The 25,121-nt window shown below is 42.2% G+C and overlaps 1 protein-coding gene across 1 annotated transcript in view; it reads left to right on the top strand.

Annotated features, from left to right (window-relative positions):
• The window catches only part of LOC308076156 (nocturnin-like), a 459,509-nt gene extending 439,430 nt beyond the window's left edge, over positions 1–20,079 (top strand). Inside the window, exon 5 of the transcript XR_013932260.1 lies at positions 20,039–20,079. The gene's annotated coding sequence lies outside the window, so the exon portion shown is untranslated. The remainder of the gene's footprint in view (positions 1–20,038) is intronic.
• The last annotated feature ends 5,042 nt before the right edge of the window (positions 20,080–25,121 follow it).

Below are 25,121 nucleotides of genomic sequence, written 5' to 3'. Positions count from 1 at the left end.
GTCTTTAGCGTCGGCATCCGGAGCTGTGCAGAGCTGCCGCCGCAGTGTGTCTACACATAAGTAGTTAGGCCCGTCACAAATATTACGCTATCGGCTAATAATCGCGATTATGATTTTTGCATAATCGTCATAACCGTTTCCATGTTGAAAAATGCTTCACCCATTTTTCAAATATATAAAAAAGCAGAAATAGCAAATCTACAAGCTTACTAAAATGTTTGAAAATAGCAGATCTACAAGCTCACAACGCGTCACGACGCGTTGTGAGCTTGCCACACACACACACACACACACACACACACACACACACACACACACACACACACACACACACGTTGCAGATGTTTCACAGCTTCTCTCCATAGAACCTGCGCTGTAGCTCTCACTGTGTGGGATGGCGGGGTTTTTTTTGAGGAGCGGTTGGCTGTTACAGTAAGTTGTATTTCCATTTTCCATTTCCAGCCTCAGCCAAAACGCTGGTTGAATTTATTGCCAGTGTAGTACCATAATGCTGCGGCTGCTGAATGCCGCAGCTGTCGGATATCCCGGCTAAATGGACCCTCAGAGCTTTTCTTTTTTTTTTCTTTTTTTTTGCCGTGTGCAGCACCGACAGCGGCAGAGACGAATCAATCCTGCAGCGCCAGACTGGCGGCCATGAATTAACTAGCAGCACACTGACTGGAATCATTTCTATCCCCTCATCTCAGCCCATTCCACCGGCCGTCCAAGTAAACAGGGTTTGTTATGATGGCTGAGGAAAAAGGCATAATGTTTATCTCTCCTCTGTTGCCTTCATCAGTCTGTCTCTGTAAACAGCGGCTGTCAAGCCTCCCATCCGATCATCCAAACTTTTTTTTTTCTTCTGTCACCTTCCTTCCTATTCTGAAGTCTTCACCCAGCCTCCTCCTCCCTGAATGCGGTGGTGGAAACTGGAAAGTCACTAAAAATCCTGCGAAAAACAAGTTTGGAAATGTTATTTCGGTCGATTATTTCTCCCAATTCTCTAGGTCGTCCTCAGACGAGCGCTCCATCGTCACTTCCAGTCATCTCGGTTCTCCGTACACGTCGGCAGTGGCGTTCCCAGTAATTACATTTAGGGCAGGCGAGATTTTTTTTCTCTCCCGGCGGGGGTACTCGGGGAAAAATCTCGGGGGAAACAAGTTAACAACAACACTACACTGACTACAAAACTGAAAAACGTTAAAAACAATATGCAAGTATAATCAATCAATCAATTCTTCAGCAGTGGTCTCTTCATGTTGTAGTTTAGTAATGAATGGCTCAAGCTGCTCTCAGAACCCCTTTTATGCCAGGTGAGTACAGGTGATGGCCCAGACCCCCACCCCTGGCACTCCTAGCACCCCATGAAGACAAAGGCTACATTTGCATCACTATAGGCGAGGGTCGCTCTGCTGAATGGATACGGTGGTGATTAGCTGGCTGCCTGCCTGCGTGAATGGACGAGGAGGCGGGCTAATGGTCCGACAGCCACTATTCTGTTTGGATTTTTTTCACTGCCTGTTTTTCGGTCTTTTACTTTTTCTTTTCTAGGGGAGGTGAGATTTTAGTTGGGCAGGCGGCCGCCTGCCCTGCCTCTATGGTGCGTACGCCACTGCACGTCGGTGCTTTGCGCTCCAGCTTCTTTCTTGAGTACATTCACATATGTTAAAGGAGAATTCCGGACTAGCCTTTTTCTTACAGTACCTTTATCTGATGTCATTATATCCTAGAACGAGTGGTACCGTAGAACATTTTCATAACTCCATCCCGAGTCCACCGCAGCTAAAAACGTGAAAGATGGTCCTTGCGCTAAATCGCATATTTTCATCGGCTCGTAAATTCAGATATCTGACGTTCATATTGACAGAAAACAGATTTTTAATCCAAGTCCGCTTCTAAATACTACGGCGGCCCATTTGGGACAAAAACACATGTGGCAAGGTTTCTGCCATTATGAACGTCAGATATCAACAAAGAAAATGAATTTTCGAGCGATAAAAATACTCGGTTTAGCACAAAGACCATTCGTACACATTTTTTGTTGCGGTGGACTCGGGATGGAGTTACGAAAATGTTCTACTGCACCACTCGTTCTAGGATATAATAACATCAGATAAAGGTAAGAAAAAGGCTAGTCCGGAATTCTCTTTTAACGTGGGACGTCCTCGTGACCGGTGCCCGTGTGTTGGTTCCCACAGCACCAATGTGCTGGCTGGCAGCTCTTGATGTCTTTGGCAGAGTCCTGCTAGTCTCATTCTCCTGGCTGCTATTTTCTCGCTAACCCTTGGTATTCCCTCATACAGGTTCTTGTTGGTAACATGTGTACTCTGTCTCTTGCTGATGTTAAGTGCTGCAGGCAACATTCTGGTGTAGCACCCGTCTAGAGACTTCTGCAGGGTTGGCTTCAGGGTCCAGCATTCACTGCCATCTAGGAGAACAGACTCTACTGAAGAATACCGATTGGTATTGTATTTGATATCGTTGGAAATCGTGATTAGTCAACTTTGTAAAGGGGTACGACTTGTAAGGACCGTGCATTCGTGGAATGAGCAACACAGCTAACACAGCTATTCACTCTGGTTTTGAGCTTCAAGTGCTGGCAGCTGTTTGCCAGTCACTAGTGTGATTCTCAACGTCTTTCATTTCAATGACCCACAGCTTGATGTGTATTAGGCCACGAACCCCCATTTGATTGAAAAAATAATAATCATCATCATTCATTCATCAATCATCATTGGGACCCCAAACTACACTTACATTTATTTGAGAGGGCACAAATGGAACCAAATGTGGTTCCATTTGTGCCCTCTCAGAGTTACAGACATCCATTTGGACCCCTGGTGGTCCCCGAACCCTACATTGAGAACTAGTGAGCTACATCACTATCTTCACGTCCTGTATGACGCCACGTTTTTTTTTTTGTCTATATAAACCCAGTTCACTTGTATTTCTCTCTCTATTGTCAAGGGGTATTGTCTTTGTTCTGTTAATCCAAACTCAACTCTTCATTGAGTTTTATCTGCCCGTTGATCTCAGAGCTCAGCTATAGCACTCAAATCAATTTCCATGATATGTATCTACCGAGATCTCCATGAGTCTTCAACAGAGGGTCCGGGACTCCTAAGGGGTCCTCAGAGTTACTACAGGGGGGCCACCAAATCTTTGTGTGATAGGAAAAAGAAAAGAAAATGTATTAACCACTTGAGCGCTAGCATCCCTATTCTGTGGGCACCATTTGCCAAAGATAGCCGATCTACAATCTAACAACGCATCGTTGTTGATCTACAACATTGCAGCCATGTATCATCACAGTGTAATTAAAGGTTAGGGAATGATATTGTAGTGAAACACCATGAATCAAACACACACCCACTTGGACACCTGTGGGGTTACTACTGTATGGTGATGCCTGTGTAACAGCAGGTAAAATTATAGCAGTCATCATTAATTGTAGTTCATTAGCCTCGTTCCTTGTACCGAAAATTTATGAAACTCTGAACAGCAATGACTAGCACATCATAACACTGCTTTACTGTTGCACATGAAGGCCCAACATACTGTAATCAGAACAGAATGTCCAGTTCTTGAAATGAGTCACTAGACTGTGCTAATGCCAAACTTTGAAATCCTCCCGCAAACTTTGAAATACAAATCGTAGCAATCGCAATGGAATATGACAAATCTGCCAGATACATCTTGATCACATGACTACAGAGATAATGTATACCGATTTGTAGAGTTGCAGCAAAAAGGTGTTTTGCAAAAAATCGGCCTGATGGTTCCGCTATAAAGGCAGATTTTTGGGGATATCGGCCTTTTACAAGCAGATCTACAAGCTCATAGCGCGGCACCGAGTGCACATATGTTTCTATATCAGTGGTTCTAGTGGTGCACGATAAATATCGGCCCGATAATTATCGGTCCGATATCAGGAATTATGACGTCATCCCGATAAAACCGATAACACTAATTATCTCCGATAATAGCTCCGATAATATATAATATCTGTCAGCTGTGATCTGCATGGACTCTCTCGGTTAGACACCGTTGTGTGGAGAAGTATAACTCGGTTAGACACCGTTGTGTGGAGACTCTCTCACACGTTGTAGCAGCAGCAGCAGCACAGCCCCACACAGCGACGCTTCACAGAGAGAGAGAGGAGAGCTGGTTGAGACCTGGTCTCAAACGTGTTACGTCTTGGATAGACCACTGTCTGGAATAATAACTGATCATCATACATACAGGTCTACTACTAACCTTTTTGCTGTTGTCATCTTAAATTGACCAGCTAAAGTAACATTTTAGACTAAGTGTTCTCCAACTTGCTTGGAGATCAGAGTGATGTGGTGGATGCCTAATCTATCATTTAGCTGGGGACCCCCTGGAACTCCCTCAAGGACCCCTGGGGGTCCCCAGACCCCACTTTGAGAACCAAAGCCCTAGAGATATCAAGTAATTTCCTGAAGAGGGTAGACCCTCTCCCTCATGCTAAACTTAAAGTGACTTGTAAGGTTACTTCTCCTCAAAAAGACAACTTTATTTTCCTTTCTCAATGACAAGCATATTATTATTGCATTTTGGCTATGTGCAATAACTGCACACCAATGTTCATAGGCATTGTCTGTATTTGTCTTCATTATTTCTTGAATTCCTATTTCTTTAGTTGCCAATAATTCAACTGTAAGCCAGTGTTTTCAGTCTTTTATTGCTACACAATAAATAGTAAAAAGAAATTCTACATTCATAAATACAAAATAAAATAATAATAATAATGATTAAAAGGTTCTATGATTAAATGTATTCTATTGTTCAAAGCTATGTTAAATCCACCTTTGCCCACTACTAGTATTTCTTACCATAAGGTGTGCTAATACTACAGATTCATATACATTTGAAAACATTTTTATTTTATTTTTTAATATATGTATATATATTTGTATTATCGGTTATCGGTATCGGTATCGGTCTTGAGAAGCAGGAAGTTATCGATATCGGTATCGGTTTAAAAAAAACAATATCGTGCATCCCTAAGTGTGGTTCTCAAACTTTTTCATGTCAAGGACCCCCAAAATTATATGTATTTGGCCGCGGACCTCCATCTCAAAATATGTTGTACCAGGGACCCCCAAAAGCAAAGATTTGAGCACACATTTTCACAATGTTTCAAAAAATGTAATGAAATGAAAATGAACAAAATCTACAAGCTCATAGCGCGGCACTCAGTGCCGCGCTATGAGCTTGTAGATCTGCTATTTTTGAATAGCCCAAAGACATCCAAAAATGAGATGCGTTCCCGGTCTTAAAGGGTTAATGCTCATTATACATTCACCACTACAAAAAGGTTTCTTCACTATATTAGTGCACTACATAGGACGGAGTGATTTCGGACACAGCCATATTAGTCTCAGTACACAGTGTCTCTCTCTTCGGGATCATAGACGGTGCCCGCGTCATCGCGGCGCAAGAGCTTTCAGGACCACGGCTAGCGCTCACGTCATCTCAACTCATTGTGTCTGTTCAGGACTATGGACAGTTCCTCAGGAGGGATGAATCAGGGGAAGGGCCTTTTGTTACCGCTACTCACACACAGCGTCTATAAAAAGCCCTAATGGCCCTTAATGCAGGAGGTAATACTGTATTGTCCTGCTCCACGGCGTAATGGAGAGCGACACCCACATTACGAGGAAAGGGGAAGTGGGCTGACTGGCTTCTGAGAGAGGCTGGAGAGAGCACCCGCCTTAATGTTCAACAATAGCGGTAAATGACTAGATGAATTAATTCAAGACGGGTAAGAATTACATTCTGCGTTTCTCTGGAGAGAAGGGCTTTCTTCTGCCCCACTGTAACCAATCGGGAGTGCTTTTGTTACTTCCACTCGGAATAAAAGATTATTCGCTAATGGAGGCCAAATTACTGTAACACTTAAAGACTTTCAATAACACTGTACAACTAATACACATGTTGTGTTCAGGTAGTTTTAAAGTGTTTAATTCTGTATGTGTTTTATACATATTTAACCAATATAATATTAACATGAGTTTGTGACTACATAGTAACTCAATGATATTGGACCCATTAAAAAACAGGGGGGGGGGGTTCATCTCCTATTGATCCCTGATGCCAGCACAAATCTGTTGGCAGCGGTCTCTGTGAATGACGTCACACGCCCATATATGGAGAAGCCTGACAACTGAGAGACAGAGAAAGAGAGGGAGATGGGGGTGGGAGGGAGAGGAGAGAGAGGTCGTTTCACCCACACAAAAACACTAGACCGTGGGAGGGAGGGAGGGAGGGAGGGAGGGAAGGAGCCAGAGAGGGAGAGCGAGGACTATAGGGAGAGGGGGAGACAGGGAGGGAGGGGGAGAGAGAGTGAGGGAGAGAGCCTATTTCACCCTGTTAATGAACGCACTGATCGACGCGTCTCAAAGCCGCGAGTTGTCAGCCCAATAACCACGTTTGCAGCTTGAATACTCTCAGTAGGTCTATGTCATTAACACAACTCCATTTCTTCTCCCCGTTCTATGCTTAATTTTATACTCGATCATGACGCGTTGTGGGCTTGTATATCTGCTATTTTTGGTGCCAAGACGTGCCAAGAAGTATGATGAAGTGTAGATCAGACTTTCTTGGGAATATTGCCGATGTAAAAATATATATATATATTTTGCACTTGCCCAATAGCACCAATAGTTAACAAATGCCTTACTTTGTCATGTACCAGTGTCGTGCAAAAGTAGCCGATCTACAAGCTCACAAGAAGTCGCATTGTGACACATTGTGAGCTTGTAGAGCTGCAATTTTTGCTATTTTTGAAACATTTTGAAAAATACTATTCTATAAATACTGAACCAATAAAAAATATTAACAAGAGCATGTGACTAAATAATAGCTACACTGGATCAATTAGAACACAAAAGCAGCCATTCTGGACAGTCGCCTGCGACCGTATGGTTCGATCGGGGGGGAAGGCAGGGTGCAGACCGGAGGATAAAGGCTGTAATTGCTCAGTGGAGCCCTCACATGACCAAACGTCCAATTGCGAGGAGGCCCTTTTGAAAAGGTGGCACGGTTATAAAGTGCATCTGCTTCGGGCCGACAAGCATTTGATTTTGGCATACAGCATACGGCATCCGGCACATGCCAGCGGGAGAGAGAGAGAGAGAGAGGCGGCGGAGGTATCCTAACGGTACCTCAGCGACATCTCATTGGTTCAGCTTATTTTCACACCGAATTAGATTCAGCCCATTTCATCTCATGTACCGACGAGCTTGGAGTTGGGAGCGGGTGTGTGCCCATGACTATTATGGGTGTGTTTGAGTGCGCGTGTGTGTGTGTGCTTGTGTGCATGTGTGCGTGTGTGCGTGCGTGCGTGTGTCTTTGCACGTTATCTAGGCCTGTCACAATTATTACACACTAGTCTAATCGCAATTATTTTTGCATAATCGTCATAATCGCTTCCATGTCAAATATTCAAAAAGCAGAAACAGCAGATCTACGAGCTTACAATATTTTTACATGTAGAAAATGATTAAATTACAATTTCTTTGTATATTTAAAGGTACATTCATTTTCACTTTTTTTTATTTTTTATGGTTTTTGGGGGGTTTTATGACCTCAATTATACCCTAAAAATCTGAACTTTGAACATTCAGTGGATTTTCTGTGGTCTGGGGTTTTCTGAATAATTAGGCTGAAAAGTAATCTTGGCTTGGCCCTTGGGCAGTGAAGTCACAGGCCATTAATCCCGCCCACTCTCCTCCTCGCCCCTCCCCTCCCCTATCTTTTCCTTTTGAGGGGGCGGAGCAGAGGCGATGATTGACAGGCAAAATCCCTCAACAGCGACACCCGCAGGCAAAGATTTCTTTTTTCATTACAGTTGAAAAGGCTTTAGAAATGTGAGAGAAAAACACCTGCCATGGATCAATGAGGTGGATTTTTTTGTTAACTTTTTATACACATTTGAAGGACCATGACAAAGACTTTTAATGTGTGGTAAAACTGAACGTCATGAAACCTTTAAGTTATTAGTCATATCTGCCATTGTCATATCTGTGCAATTTTGTATTACGAATCCTAAAAAGGCAAACAAACAAAATGTATATTCATATGTTCCAATGTTCAACGCCAAACACACAATTAAATGGTTTATCTGTCTGTTCTAATAAAGTTGTTTTTATCTGCTCTGTAGAGCGACTTTGAGTACCTAGAAAAGCGCTACATTAATCGTATGTATTATTAATATTATTATTCGCAATTATTTGCGTGAAAATTAATCGTCAACTTAAATGTGTAATCGTGACAGCCCTAGTTATAATAACAAGTCATTATAGTATGCGCTTGCATTCCTACTTGCACAGGCGTTAAGTAAGCTTGGCTCGTGCACACGGGGAGCGTGGGTTCTTCGTTTGATCTCTCTCCTCTGTGTCAGGTCTCCCAGTCGTCCCAGCCCTGGTTAAGATTTTAATTGAGAGCAGCTGCTTGGCCTTTTCTCAACATGTGCTGTTGGGTGGCGTGTTCAGCAGTGGGAACAGGAATGTTGGCTAATTAAGTTAGTCACCTGGGTTAGGGCTCCACGAAGCAGCCAGCTTTCTGTCAACCGCGGAAGCGGGGGGTCGACAGCTTTATACGCACCGCAAGACCCCGTGCCAATTACTAGAGAGGACAAGAGAGCAAGCAAAGCGAGACGCCACTTCATTTGTGGGTATACACAGAGTGTATTATGTACGTTGTGTGTGTACACACATACACATACACACACGCACACAGACGGGTGACAAATGAAAGGAAAACCCTGGAAAACTGGAGAGGAAGAAAAAATGCATCTGCTTCCATACAGGTGGATTGCATGATACAATTAACATCCTCTTGTTTACCGTGACATGTATGTGTGTGTGTGTGTGTGTGTGTGTGTGTGTGTGTGTGTGTGTCACGGCTGTGGTGGGAAAAGTACTCAAATGTTTTACTTAAGTAAAAGTATCAATACTGCAATGTACTGTACTCTGTTACAAGCAAAACTCAGGAATTCAAAATGTACTTGAGTGAAAGTACAAAAGTTTTGGTATCAAAATGTACTTAAAGTACCAAAAGTAAAAGTACTAAAATGTTTGAAAATAGAAGATCTACAAGCGTTGTGAGCTTGTAGATCTATTTATTTTAAAATAGCCTAGGTATGAAATAGGGCTAAAGTTGTTAATGCATGGAATGCATTAGGGCTAAAGTTGTTAGTGCATGTTTTATGGTGTAATATATTTATATCTGCAAAGTAACTAAAGTTTGCAAATAACTGTAGTGTAAAAGTAAAAGTACAATATTTGCCTCTGAGATGTAGTGGAGTACAAAAGTACAAGTACAAGTATAGACAATTGGAAACACTCCGGTAAAGTAAAAGCACCTCAAAATTGTACATAAGTACAGGACTTGAGTAAATGTACTTAGTTACTTTACACCACTGTATCACGGTAAATGTATAGGAATAGACCGGCTGTGACAAGTCATCTCGGTAAACCTAGAAAAGCGCTCTCCACCTGGCCCACACATTTTAGTTCTAGCCATTGGAAATTATGGAATATGAAAACCATGACCGATACATCGTGATTACATGACTTCAGAGACACTGTATGTGTGAGTTCTGGACCAAATTTGTAGGAGTTGTTTGGAAAAAAGTGAAGAAAACACAAAATGGTGGAAAAATCATGTCAGGCAGAAATGGGCTTACAAAGTTTCGTGCCGACCGGTCCAACGGTGCGGGAGATTAGCTGTTCACAGACACACTGATGGACGGGCTGACAGGAGCCAAAAACATAAGTCACCGGCCTAGTGTCGATTTTGACAGCAAATTTTGATTTAGTTTTAGTCATAGTCGTTTGAATAAAATTCCATTTAGTTTTAGTCATATTTTAGTCATCTGAAATGTTTTAGGGTTAGTCTAGTTTTAGTCGACTAAATATCATAAGATTATAGTTGACTGAATCTACAGTTGATTTAGTCAACTGAAACGTATTTGGTGCCTTGATGGCGTCGTAATGGCTGATATTACACTTGGTTTCATGCTGAAAATAGCCGATCTACAAGCTCACAACGCGTCGCAGCGTGACGCGTTTTGAGCTTGTAGATCGGTTATTTTCAGAGAGCAACACCAGAGCGCCAATCATACTTGTCTTAGTTCTACTGGATCTCTTCTCCACTAGTCCCTCAAACATTTGAGTCTAGTTTTTATTTGTTGACGAAATTGTCAATTTAGTCATAATTTTAGTCATCATAGCTTAGCTTTTATTTAGTTTTTGAAAAAAGGTAGTCGACGAAATGTTTTTGTCATAGTTTTAGTCGACGAAATCAACACTGCGTCCGGCCTGGCGGAGACTATAAATGATCGCTCCTGACCCCGATGTCTTTTTGGGGCCGTGAATGAGGACACTTGTGAAGTCAGTTCGATGGCCACCGATTTGAGATTCGAGTCACAGAAACACACCGGCAGAAAGCAAACTAATAAACGTAATCTCTCACGGTGCCTCGGCTGCCTTGAGGGCAAATCATATTGACCGCGTCTACGAAGAAAAACATGATGATGATACAAGGAGATCGGTGTGGGGTGAGAATGATGTGGTGAAAAATCCATAGATCTTAACCCATTCAATCCGGGAACTGTCATTTTTTTTATTTCTTTGGGCTATTCAAAAATAGGTTCTCAAACGTTTTCCTGTCAAGGACTAGCCAAAATGATAATGTAGGCTATTTGGCCGCGGACCCCGACCTCAAAATATGTTGTTCCAGCCAGAGACCCCCAGAAGCAAAGATTTGAGTTACAAATGTTCGCTTAAATGTTGTTGTTTTTTTTGGATTGGACAAAATTGGTTAAAATGTGTTCAAATCTAAAATGACAGATACTATACCCGGTCTTGATGGGTTAATGTGTGAACTCATCGCTGTGTCTGTGCATGTCGGTGTTGACAGACAGCAGCTCTCATTATTACACCGACTCCGTAGCCTCCAACATGTGTTTTTTTTCACAGAGCACAAACATCTACAAATGAATCGATAGCACTGAAGCTAAACATGCAGGTCATGCACCGGCTAACATTATGGATGGAATTATCAATACAGCTATAGCTAACGCGACAGCACGTACAGAATAGTTATCAATACAGTACGTGTAGAAGTTACCAATACAGCATGTGTAGAAGGGCAGCATGTTGATGTCATAGGCAGTAAAAAGGATGGACGAAGTTACGCCATATCCTATGCACTCGGAAATTAATGCTATTGGTTGGGACCAGAGCGGGGGTGGGGAATGAATGATATTGGTTGTGTAGCTTGTCAATCAAATCAAGGTAGCCACGCCCCTCCAACAGCATACCCTACTTTATAATCAATTTCAATATAATTAACCAAAACGCATATCATGGTGATTGAAAGAAGCCTTTAAACTAGTGACTGGAAGCATATAGTATTTATGACAATGTTTATTAAGGTAATAAAATCAAGTCTAAAGTTCGGCAAAAAACCCACCCACTTGATGGAGAGTAATTATTTCTGACACCAGCAGGGTAAAACAGCGAAACTACAGGCCATTCATTCATATGAACTGTCACTACCTATATAGACTCAATTTACAACTCAGAAGCTGGCCCCTTGGTTGATGTCCAACAGCTGGTGGCATGACTCCCATCAGCATTTTTATTTTATGTCAGAAATTAGACTTCAATGAAGGTTAGAAATGAACAACATGTGACACTATGGTAGTGTGAGGTGATACATACTTGTATCAAACATACTTGGACCCTTCCACGGGTCCATTTGGTTCCATTTGTAAACTCTCAGAGTTAACAGACCCATAAGGATCCATCTAGCATCACGTTGAGAAACAGTGGACTATGCGTTCAAGACGGTAGAAATTGAACGTCGCCTTTACTCATACAAACACGTTTTTTTTTTCTTTTAAGTTGAAAATACCGCAGCGGCAAATCGCGAATGAGTTTATGCATGGCAGGGTACATGAATAAAAAGTGTGCAGATTCTTGACAATATACAGTGAAAGAATTATCCGCGCCCTCTCGAGCGGCTCCATGAATAACACATCTCATCTTGCTGTGACCCATTAGGCCTCCTGCGGAGAGATCTTCAACGACTTGAGCAAACGTCGCTGACATGTTGTCTCTCATGCTTTCATGTTGTTTGTTTCAGCAAATCCACCACATCGACCAGAAAGCTGTGAATGCGAGCGTGAGCGTGATCTCTCCGTCTAAAGAGAACAACTCGTCAGATGCTCGGCACTCAGAGAAACCGTAAGTATCCCAAAAGAACTGTATACGTTTATCTTACAACATTAAAACATGGCGGACCTCTGTCGCCTATACTTCGGTGGTTCCCAAACGTTTTTTTTTTTTTAATGTAGATCCAAATCAGTCTTCAATTCCGAATTCCGATGAACATTTGGAATGGAATGCTGTCTAGAGGTTTATATCAGAGCCATAAACCTCTAACTTGAACTTTAGAGGAAATAGCAAACTCATACATAGGTTACTTGTAAAGTGACCAAGACCCACACACATATACTAGCCTGTAACCTGTCACAACGCAGGCTGTGTAGATTCACAACAGACTTAAATTCCAGAGCCAGAAGCAATAACTCACTGAAAATAGAGCAACAGCTTGAATTACATTAGTATAAACGGCATACAACACAAGCAACAGCTCAGCAAATAAATACAAAATAAGGTTCCTATCTTGAGAGAGAGAAAGAAAAAAAGAAAGAACGAATAATCGTCATGGGGAATAGGTCTACATCGACAGAAGTTTTGCCAATACGAACCAGTGCTGCCATCCTGTCACAATTCACAACCTTCAACAGCAGCCACAACACAACAGACTGTAGATCCACAGCAGCCTTCAATTCCAGTGCCAGAAACAGTCACTGAACACGTTTCAATGCCACCCGGTAATTGGGTCCCAAAATGACAGTAGAGAAACAGCTTGAATCACATCAGTACACAACACAAGCAGCAGCAGCTGCAGCAAAGAAGAAAAAAACAAAACAAGGTTCCTACCTTGAGCCGTCTTCCACTTGACTTCATCAGTTGTGTGAGCGATGGCCAGGGTCAAACTTTGGAACCCATGCATAGAGAGATAGAGCCGCCCTCTCTCTAGCTCATCATTGGACGAGTCCTCCAGCGGTGTCTCCGGTCATCTCCATCCTCCATACATATGGCTAGCTCGCCAGTACTTTCCTCGCCTGCTGGGAGCTCCCAGTGTCAATGGCAGTGACCAACCCAGCCTCATTCTCCTGGCTGCCATCTTCTCTCTCACCCTTGGTAGCCCCCTATACATATATACACAGATGCGTGTTGGTAACATGTTCATCCTGGTCGATGTATAGTACTGCACATGGCATTCTGGTGTAGCACACAGTGGCCGTCTGTAGGATCCAGCATTCACTGCTGTACAGGACAACGGTCTCTACAGTCACTGAGAAGAAGCTGAGCTTGATATGGCGGGGGGGTGGTTGGACGTCCACACACTGGCCATGCCATTCAGAGCGCTCCATGCAAGCGAGGGTGTCCCCCTGCAGCACTCCTGCCAGGTGAAACTCCTCACTGTTGCCGTCTGGAGTCACCTTGGCCCCCGAGTATGGCTCCTATGGCCAGGAGTAGGTTGGGAGGGACGCCATACGCCTCTAGAAGGAAGGAAGGGAGCGAGGGAGGGGGGGAAGAAGGAATGGAGGGAAGAAAGAAAGAAAGAAAGAAAGAAAGACATTTGAGTGGCCAAGAATGACATACATTTATTATGACGTACCCTGTCACAACTCATTACAACAGACAACACAAAATAAAAGTATAATAGCAATGTTTCTCTTCCATACACATTATTGATTTATCTTGTCCTCTCCATCCGGTGGCATTTTTAAACATGCACACACATTTAAAAAAAAAGGGGGCTAGACACCTAAAAATATGACTACGGTATTGCCTAAATAAATTGAGAGATTAAATACAAATCTAGATGGGCTAACCATTAGGTTGCAACACTTCGCTCCATTGTTACTTTCAATTAAACAACCATTTCTACAATGATGTTTTCATTTACTGAAACACGAACACCAAGCAGTGTAAAATATTGGCATTTAGTATTCAATCATATGTCTTTAACCACATGAGTCTTGACGTCTCTATTCTGGGGTGAACATTCAGTGAAAAAGTATCACTGAGCTGATAAGATGATCTTTATCACTTTGCTTTGTTTTGAGGTACTTTTACTTTACTGGAGTATTTCCAATTTTCTGTACTTTTACTTCTACTCCACATCTCAAAGGCAAATATTGTGCTTTTACTCCACTACATTATTTGAAAACGTTAGTTACTAGTTACTTTGTAGATTTTGATTAGTATTACAAAACATACATTAACCACTTCAGCCCTATAAACATTTTGGCCATTTGTATATGGCCATTTGTATACAAAATAGCCGATCTACAAGCTCACAATGCGTCGCATGAGCTTGTAGATCTGCTATTTTCAAAAGACTTGAATACATTTTATACATTTGAAAACTTGTGAAATGGGACAGTCTGCATAATGAGTACTTTCTACTTTTGGTGCTTAAAGAACATTTTGATACAAATACTTTTGTACTTTTACTCAGTTCATTTTGAATTCAGAGTATTTCTACATTGCAGTATTGATACTTTTACTTAAGTAAAAAATGTCAGTACTTTTACCACCACTGACAGTAGCCTACCCATGGATGCACACTCACACAGCACCTTCAAGCTTAATGGTCTGTTCATTTCAATTTAAATTATGCATTATTACAATCAAACGCAGCTCATTACAACAACACATTAATTTCACAGCACATGTACAGCCACAGGCTTTATCCTTACTAGTTTATGCTTCACCAAGCAAAGTAATAGAAGTGAAAGTACACAATTCTAGCCCTTCTAGGACTAACACAATAGGCTCCATACACAGCAGCCATAGTGTGAAGACAGTGAAGACATTCACAGGTGTTATCAATGATACTAATGAAGGCTCTGTTCCATTCTGGTCAAACAGAGTCAGGGTGCTGATATTGTGCATGTTGACTCCCTGGAAACACTGGCACACCAGTGGGTCTAAAATGTGGGTCCAGGGACCCTCATGGTTCCTTAAAGGGGAAATCCACCCATTTTCAATATTTAACTATGTCATTAATATAGCATAAAGGAGTTGTGTGGAAATAAGAAAAAATTAAAAAAAAAATTAACATTGCAAAAAAATGTAACATTGCAAAAAAATTAACATTGCAAATTACACTGTGATGACTCATCATGGTGTAATTTGCAATGTTAATTTTTTTGCAATGTTACATTTTTTTGCAATGTTAATTTTTTTTTTAATTTTTTCTTATTTCCACACAACTCCTTTATGCTATATTAATGACATAGTTAAATATTGAAAATGGGTGGATTTCCCCTTTAAGGGGTTTCCAAATGGCCCCTTGCGGGTGTGTAACTCTGAGAGTGTACAAATGGAACCAAATGGACCCACTGGTAAGGGTCCATTTGGTTCCATTTGTACACTCTCAGAGTTATTGGGGTTGTGTTATGAAATATCTGAGAATCACTGTGCTACTCTAAATGGAACAGAGCCTTCATTAGTATTGGTAACACCTGTGAAGGAAGTGATAATATGGCTGCTGTGCATAGAGCCTCATTCATTTTTAAGCTAAGTAGCTAAATGTACTGTAGCTAACTCACCTGGAGAATAAACTCGTTTGGAAAGAAAACTCCCGGTTTGTCATTGACATCAATGACAACCCTTACTCTACTCAACTTCTATGTGGAGTAACGTTACAATATAAGTTGTTTATTTCACTTTTTTACTCCCTAATATAACAGAGCTTGTGTGTAATTGTCTGTCTGTCTCCTGTGTGGGGCAGTGTTGCCAGATTTTGCAGAAAAATAAGCAACCTGGTTTATGAAAACAAGCCCAAAAGAGCACTTTAAACCTATTTGCATTTGAAAGTAGTTGATCTACAGTACAAGCTCACAAAGCATTGCTATTTTTTTTTTTTTATCTGGGAAAATATATTTTGGAACCTTTTGCACAAATCTTATATGGGGTCTCTGGCACAAAATATGTTCCGATAAGGGGCCGCGAACAAATACATATTAATTTTGGGGCCCTTGACATGAAAATGTTTGATAACCACTTGTTTAAACAACATTAGAGAGAAGCCCAAAAAACTGCAACTACCACTAAGCAACTTTACAGAAAAACAAGCCCAAAGTCGCTTATAATAATAAGCGGACATGGCAACGCTGTGTGGGGGTCGGAGGGGGCGGGAAAACTGGAGCCTGGATCTAGGGAGTGTGTACCAAGTAACAGCCTGCATTCACACGGTGTCTACAGTACCTTCTAGGGAGTATCGGACAATAACACCTTATTTTGTGTCTCAATTTTATGCATGTTTTATTATTATTATTGTCCTTTTGGATGTTTCCCCCGGATGTTGAGCAAAGCACACTTGTTGAGAAAAACGTAGTTTTTACTGAACTAGGTGTGTTCAATTCTAGCAAACAAAGACAATTAAGTCAAAGCAAAATATGCCATCATAGGTCTGCTATATTAATTTATTATATTCCTTTTAATAAGTCAAATAGCTGTGACTTTGTTTCAACAGGATAATCATACTTGTGTGAGTGTGTGTGTGTGTGTGTGTGTGTGTGTGTGTGTGTGTGTGTGTGTGTGTGTGTGTGTGTGTGTGTGTGTGTGTGTGTGTGTGTGTGTGTGTGTGTGTGACAAGTACTCAGTGCTCAATCTGGACATTATATATACATAGCACAAAATACATTAAATGAATTATTTATCTGTTGTAACAGTGCTTCTTGCCAATAACCTTTATAAAGGTTGTATTTTGTGTATTTCACTTTTAAATGGTGCCCCATTTGTAAGGAACATGCATTTGGGGTCTGAGAAGCACAGCTTAGTATGTGAGTTGCGTCCATGTAAATTGTGACAGATCTTTTCATCCAAATGTCAACCAAGCTTATTCGGCAGTTGATAATGACTCTTGTTTTGAGCTTCCTTTACCCCAAGGTGTCCCAAGGGGGTACGTGGGGGCACACGGGAAGGCTCTGTGTCTCCCCATAGAATCCGTGTCTCCCCATAGGACACCAGGAGCCAGGAGGTCCTAAGCTGTTCCCTTCTCCCCTCTCTGGGGAAAAAAAACTCCGTAATAACAGAAGGACTCAGGCCAGAACGTGTATGGGAAAATTAATTCAATGTACACCTGGTCTTATAAGTTATAACTGATCTGCTGTAATGGAGCCATTAACCCCCGCCACCCACCACCCTCTCTCTCTCTCTCTCTCTCTCTCTCTCTCTCTCTCTCTCTCTCTCTCTCTCTCTCTCTCTCTCTCTGATCTAGCAATGTTTCTATTAAGTCATTTCGTAGGGTTGTGAACTCACTTCTGCTAGACCTCTACTGTCATGACTAGAGTCCAGTGATCTCAGGCGTGCATGTGTGCGTACATGCGCATGTGCGTGGGCGTCCATGTGTGTGTGTGCGCGTGTGCGTGTGCGCGCGTGCGTGGAGACAAAGCCGCACAGCTTAAATTGCTCACATCTGCAATTCTGCATTGATTCCCTGCCAGCGAGCAGCCGGCCCATTGCGTAGCAAGGCAGAGAGAGAGAGTTTGTGCATTTCATCGCTATCGGGCAGAAACCTTGTATCTCCACATTTCAATTTCAGTCGTTTCGTCTTGTTTTTCATAAATGAATGCCCTACATTGTTGTATAAGAGTGTCACACAAAAGTAGCAGAAATGGCCGACGCTATTTCCGTTATTTTTTGAAAAGTTTTGAAAGTGAAAGTGGTTACGTGTGTCTAAATGGAATCCACTGAAAGACAGGTTCTTTTTTTCCCATTTCCTGAAAAGTAAGGGTTTCGGCCGGGACGATGTGTGACAAGCAGGTACATCAGCTGGTGTCTTCCTCTGCAGCACTGGGAGATGCTATAGCTAACGCTGCAGAAATGAACTGCGGCCCGCTCCGTAATGAAAGTTGCACTGCATTCACGCAAGCGTTAAATTATCCTATTATCTTTTTCACATCCCCCTATTATTCAAATTGCGCCGCATTCCCATGGCCTCGGAATAAATCACAACGAACTGAGACGCCGGCTAAACAGAATTACACCCTTCATTTTCTCCAGGTTACTGAGGCGACCTGTCGAGGCAAACACACCATGCCGTATCTGTTCCAGTCCAACGCTGCAAATGAGGAACACTGTTTGCCGTATATCGGTCACACAAAAGCAAGTTGTTTATTAATTCACATATGGTCGCCGTCGGGTGGAAGCCTTGCATGTCCAAAAAAAACATGAAGAGTTGAAATATGGAGATACAAGATTTCTGCCTGACTGTGACTATAAGAAACGATCACAACCTTGTTGATGATTTTATTCTCTTTTTTTATCGTATTTTTATTTCATCTGTATTTATACAGTTGAAGTCCCGTTGAGATACAAGATGAGGGCCCCCTGTTTAGGGTTGCAGCAAAAAACAAACATTCATATAAAGGATTATTCCCCCGATGCAACAGAACATCACATTAAAGCCACCATCGCAACGCTATGTCTGACGCTGGAGGCCACTTATTACACACTATATAGTTAACGGTACAGCATGTTCAATAATATTGCATATCAACAAAGCCATAAGGTAAATACAACAGTGCCCAATGTGGAAAGCCTGTTTCCCTTCCCTTAATTGGGTAACAGGGGGAATTACATGGGATTGTTTTTTTGCGGTAGGTTTAAGGAATAAATCGAGAGAGAGAGAGAGAGAGAGAGAGAAAGAGAAAGAGAAAGAGAAAGAGAAAGAGAAAGAGAAAGAGAAAGAGAACGAGAAAGAGAGAGAGAGAGAGAGAGAGAGCTCTCTTTAACAGCTTAGTTTTCCAGTTGGAGGAGAGATGGCAGCCATGCCCGTGCAAGAACTTCCCTATACTTCACAGAGATGTGAAGGCAGTGAGCGTTGGGGCGCTGAACACAAGAGCATGGGGGGGAGACAAACAAACGCTCTTCAGCATTCACACGGCTCCCTTGTGTGTCTCTTAGAGGAGGCTCTGCTGCTTTGTATCCTGAAATAGACACGGTATCTTAAGAGGTTTGCATCAGCAAAATGTTTATGTATTTAGTGTGCGTGCGTGCGTGCGTGCGTGCGTGCGTGCGTGCGTGCGTGCGTGCGTGCGTGCGTGCGTGCGTGACACAAAAGAGAATTTTAGACGTTTGCCCGGGACCCAAACTAGTGAAAATAGCGGATCTGCAAGCTCACAACGCGCCGCTTCGCACAAAAGCTGTGAGATTGTCCTCATGCAGTCTCTAGTTGAGAGAAGTGTTTAGAGACTGACAATTAGACAAAATGCAATCCTCTGCAGCCCGTCACTTAATGAGCTAAAACCCAGCTAAACTGGAATTACAGCGCTCCTCGCCTTGTGTTTTGGCCCTTTGCATTGTCTTCCAGAATGACTAGATTCTCAACGACATGGCCGCAGTGCTGGTTCTGGGCTAAACAGACAGTATCTTGTTGTAGAGACCTCCTTCAGACCATTAAAACACTGGCCACCGGGCACACTTTGAAGCTTCGCCCAGAACGCTGCAAGGTTGCGTCTGAGTTTTTTTTTTTCCTGCGGCGGGTTTTTCCACTCGCAGATGTGATGATACGATTTAACGGCCTATACCCTGTAGCGTCGCTATAGTCTGGGCCAAACGTTCTGCAGAAAATAGCAGATCTACAAGCTCACAGCACACTGTAACGTTGTAGATTTGTGATAAGGGATCCGTGGTGGAAAGTAGCTAAGTACATTTACTCAAGTACTGTACTTAAGTACAATTTTGAGGTATTTGTACTTTACTTGAGTATTTCCAATTTCCAAAACTTTTACTTCTACTATTGTACTTTTGCTCCACTGCATTTATTTGAAAACTTTAGTTACTAGTTACTGTGTAGATTTTGATTATTATTACAAAACATACATTAATCAGTTCAGCGGTTCCGGTAGGAGACACAAAGGAGATTCTTTGTGTCTCCTACCGGAACCGCTGCCGGTCATCAAATTATTGGCTTAGGAATGTGACAACAAAAAAAAAGTCCATGAATTCAAGTCTCCATGGGGTGACTAATCGATAGAAAGAAAGTCATTTTGGGGGTGAACTATCCCTTTAAGCACATTTTGATACCAATACTTTTGTACTTTTACTCAAGTAAATTTTGTATTTTATACTTAAGTATTTCTACATTGCAGTATTGATAATTTTACTTAAGTAAAAAATGTGAGTGCTTTTTCCACTGGTGGGGGTATCGGGTTTAAGTGGGTAAGAATTCTTCTCATCCTATTCAGAATCTAAATATTATGCTTAATAATACCAGATTTGTTTTCCTTCGTCCTTTAGGCAGAAACTAGACTATATAGTCCTCGGCCAGCCTATTGCCATGGCAACATGTTGAGCAGGATTCAGAGTGCATGTTGTTTGTAGATTGTAGGATGTAAGGAGCCTGTGGAGAGGTTCTGATGAGGAAGAAGGTCAGCCACGACCACCTCATCTGCATTCACTGTTTCACACACCGACACATAGTCTGGTAAACCATCCCGGTCGCGGAATTCACATTTGAAATGTGAGTAACAATCACAACTGTAACAATCTGTCACAATTATAACATAATTACCCGATCACAATTATTTTTGAGCGAAAAAAACATAGTGGAAATCTATACAAGCTCACAATGCGCCTGCAATCGTCAAGTAAAATGTCACGATCGTGACCACCCTACACACATGTCTGTTAGTCTAACACCAGTGGTTCCCAAACTGGGGGTCGGAACCCCCAGGGGGTCCCAAAGTGATTTGGGATCCCCAGATGATTAGCTTAATGTGCAACATTGTTTTTTGACTCAACAGTAAGCAAACCAACAAACAGTATAAGTGTATACAGGGTATCTGCATATTTCTAAAGTTACAATTTTAAGGACCTTTTTACACTGGACTTCACACTGGACACTGCACTTTCACGTGTCCTCAGCAAAACACCCACCAGCGGTGAAATCGATTGGATGAACAGTCCTCGAAGATATGCAAAGAGATCCCTGGAATTTATAGATACTGTAGATGCCTCTCTTCATCTCATCCAGTCCTCCCACTTGCACATAGACTGTAAACCAACCTGAGGCTCAGATCAATCACTGCACTTTATTTTTGTTGCTGTTCGTTCTCTGCCCCATCTGGGATTGGAATAAATCCTCCGACATCTGTTCTCACTGTAATCACTGGCATTCACACACACGTACGCGCGAGCACGTGTGGTGCGTGCCCGCACATAGACAGACATGCACGCCCACATGCACACGCAACGCACAAGCAATTTGGTTCATTTCACACGGTGGTGCCCTTGAAACTCTCCACAGTCATTGATTTGGGGAGTGAAAGGATGTGATTCAGGCAGCGCTGCACTTTTCTAATCTGTAGCTCTTTGGTATTCTGCCTCAAAACTCCCATTTCTGTCTCACCGGCACTTTTTTTGTGACTCTGTATTCTTTATACCCCCCCCCCCCTCTGTGTGTGTGTGTGTGTGTGTGTGTGTGTGTGTGTGTGTGTGTGTGTGTGTGTGTGTGTGTGTGTGTGTGTGTGTGTGTGTGTGTGTGGGGGGGTGTGTGTGTGTGTGTGTGTGTGTGTGTGTGCGTGTGTGTGTGTGTGTGTGTGTGTGTGTGTGTGTGTGTGTGTGGGGGGGTGTGTCAGCCAGCTGTTGAAGCAGTGATTTCAGAGCGCCTCAATAAAAGCTTCCGGGGGGGCGATAGAGCTGTTGGTGATGTGAGTGGCTCACAGTGTAATGCTTCGTGTTAATTCAACTCTGAGATTGTAAAAAAAAATGGCGCATGTTGAATCTGTGTTTTTAACTTTTACTCCACTACAATTATTTGAAAACTTTTATACATGAACCGCTTTAGCTCTATTTTGTACATAGGCTATCTGAAAATAGCCGATCAACAAGATCACAACGCGTCGCGATTGTGAGCTTGTAGATCTGCTATTTTCAAACATTTTAGTACTTTTACTTTTGGTACTGTAAGTACATTTTGATACCAATACTTTTGTCCTTTTACTCAAGTAAATGCTGAATTCCGGACTTTTACTTTTAACAGAGTACTTTTACATTGCAGTATTGATACTTTTACTTAAGTAAAACATTTGAGTACTTTTTCCACCACTGTCGACCACTTATTCCTCAAACCCCCCCCCCCCCTATATGCTAATCCACTCCATTCACTCGCTTGCGTCACTCACAACGTGTCTGGCGTATCAATCATGTGTTCTTAGGGACAAAGTGAATGTCAGAAGCGTGCCCTCCGTGCAGATAATGGCTTCATTAGTGGGGATTCTCTCAGATTAATGGGAGCAGTGATTGTCGCCCAGCGTGATAGATCCGCTCCGCGTGATACCGTGTTGTGACAGAACACTCTCTCTCTCTCTCTCACACACACACACACACACACACACACACACACACACACACACACACACACACACACACACACACACACACACACACACACACACACACACACACACACACACACACACACACACACACCTTAGTATAAGCCTATACTTGTGAGGACATCAGTGTTTAGGACAGTGCTATTCTTTTTTTAATATATATATATATATATATATTGCCATTTTTAACCCTAAGCGTGAAGCCGGAAATAGACGATCTACAAGCTCACAACGCACCGCAGAAACCTAACCTCTAAAGGTCTAATCCTAACCTCAACGTCTGTTTCTCAAATTTTACTATACTTGTGTGGACATAAGACCCTCAAGAATAGCACGCACGCGCACATACACACGCGTGCACACACACATACACGCACGCACGCACGCACGCACGCACGCACGCACGCACGCACGCACGCACGCACGCACGCACGCACAGCATAAAGGCCTTTTCACACGGGGAGCGATTCCTGACATGCCTGGTAATTCATCTCCAGTGACAGGTGAGTGGGCAGGTATAGGGAGAAGCAGGCCATCTGACAGGCGGAGAGCGACAAGCGGGCACATTTCTGTGAAGCCGCCTAGTGTGTGCCCCGCCTCACGCACGCGCCCATGCCCGCCTGCCTGCTGCCAGCGCTAATGGGTTGAGGCTTTTCATATGCACCTGCCGTTTGCCGCCTATTCCAGAGGTAACCAGTGCCACACTGTTTTTCAGCTCGAGACCGAAGAGAGACATGTTTACTAATGTGAAAAAAATATGGGCCAAGTGACATTACTTGATGTTAATCCAGTAATCATACTTGTTCAATGTTTCTGTATTATTACATCTTGTATGGGTGTATAGGAGTACAATTATTTAGTTCTGGTTCCTCAGTCATTTCTATGTTTGTATAGGTGTTTCTGCAGGCTTTGTATAACGTAGTGGTTCTACAAGCAAGCACATTAGTGCATGCAGTGCAGATGCTTTCAGAGAGTTACTTCTCTGAAACAAGAGTTACAAGGTATTATAAATTCATTGTGAAAACATGACAGCAATTCATCGATATAAAAATAAAGAAATGTACTGACGTTGGCCTACAAAAGCAACCAAAGGTATGGCACCCCCATATCTTCAAGGCCTGATCCAACCCTACAACCCCTCCCGCTCTCTCAGATCAGCTAACACAGGGAAGCTGTCAGAACCCTTGCTAAAACATCCGGGACAATGCTCCACAGCGTCCCAGACTCTTTTCCCTTCTGGCTCCCAAACTATGGAATGAACTCCCCATAGCAATTAGAACTGCAGGCTCACTCCCAATCTTCTGCCGTAGTCTGAAGACTCACCTCTTCAGACTCCACCTCAGCCCGTAGCACTTGCCCCAGCCTTGACGACCTTTTATGCAGGATTATGCAAAGGCTAAAATGTAACTTAGATAGCATGTTATGTAGACAGATGCCAGGTGTCTTGGCCTGGCATCCTAGTGTGTATAGTTTCAATGTAGACTGATGATAGGTTATCGGTTTACGTATGTATTAGTTATTATTTGATTATTGATTTACTTATGTATTACTTTATTATTAGATTACTATTTTTTAAGCATTTGATGTATTATGTTGTATTTTCTTGTGTCCTTGCTTACTGTAAATCGCTCTGGATTAAGAGCGTCTGCTAAATGCCTAAACTGTAAACTGTACTTCTACTTTAGCTTGTTCTTCAAGTATTTTTAAAAGCATGTACTTTTGAATACTTAAGTGTATTTAAAAGCAAAACACCTCACAGATGCATGTAAACACATTTATTCCACCTCATTATTGACACAGCAGGTATCAGACGGCTCATCCTGAAGCTAGGTCCTTCTCGTGCTCATTTCTCGATTTCTCATCGTACTTCCACGGCGCTGCCGGGCAGCCGTTAGGAGTCTGAACAGCGACCGCCGTGCCTTACTGAAGCTCCTTACTGTAATATTTAACACATCTGAGCTGAGCTGGAAGCCAAAAACGGAACGATCACACAGCGCTGTGGCTATAACATTACACATCTCTCTCCCTCTCTCTCTCTGTCTCAGCAGAGATTGAACGGCATCCCGTAGGGCCTCTTGCGTCTCACACACACTGTTTCCCAAACTGTGGGTCGGGATCCATCTTTGGGTCGCGGACCAATTTTTTATGGTTCGTGACTCGTGAGTAGATATCTCCTTTTTCTGTTTCCTACATTTAAAAAATATATATATATTATTTAAACAAAAAAATCTAAAATGTTAATCAATTAAAAACAAATGTAATTCAAAGTATTTAAAAGTGAAATGAATATATTTTCCATAATACATTTAAAAAAAGTTTTTGCGCCACGTTGTGAGATTTTTTAAAGTTTTCACTAGTTTGGTCTCGGGGAAACATTAAATTTATCTTTTGGGTCTACTAAAATGTTTGAAAATAGCAGATCTACAAGCTCACAACGTGTCGCGATTGTGAGCTTGTAGATCGGCCATTTTCAACTAGCCTACGTATAAAACAGGGCTAAAGTGGTTGATGTGTGTAACTAGTGACTAAAGTTTTCAAATAATTGTAGTGGAGTAAAAGTACAATATTTGCCTCTGAGATGTAGTGGAGTAGAAGA

The sequence above is a fragment of the Gymnoscopelus braueri genome, assembly GCF_963280865.1.
Source record: "Gymnoscopelus braueri genome assembly, chromosome: 20".
NCBI lineage: Eukaryota > Metazoa > Chordata > Actinopteri > Myctophiformes > Myctophidae > Gymnoscopelus > Gymnoscopelus braueri.
Note: the sequence above shows the minus strand (reverse complement) of the source record. Positions and strands in the feature narration are given on the sequence as shown.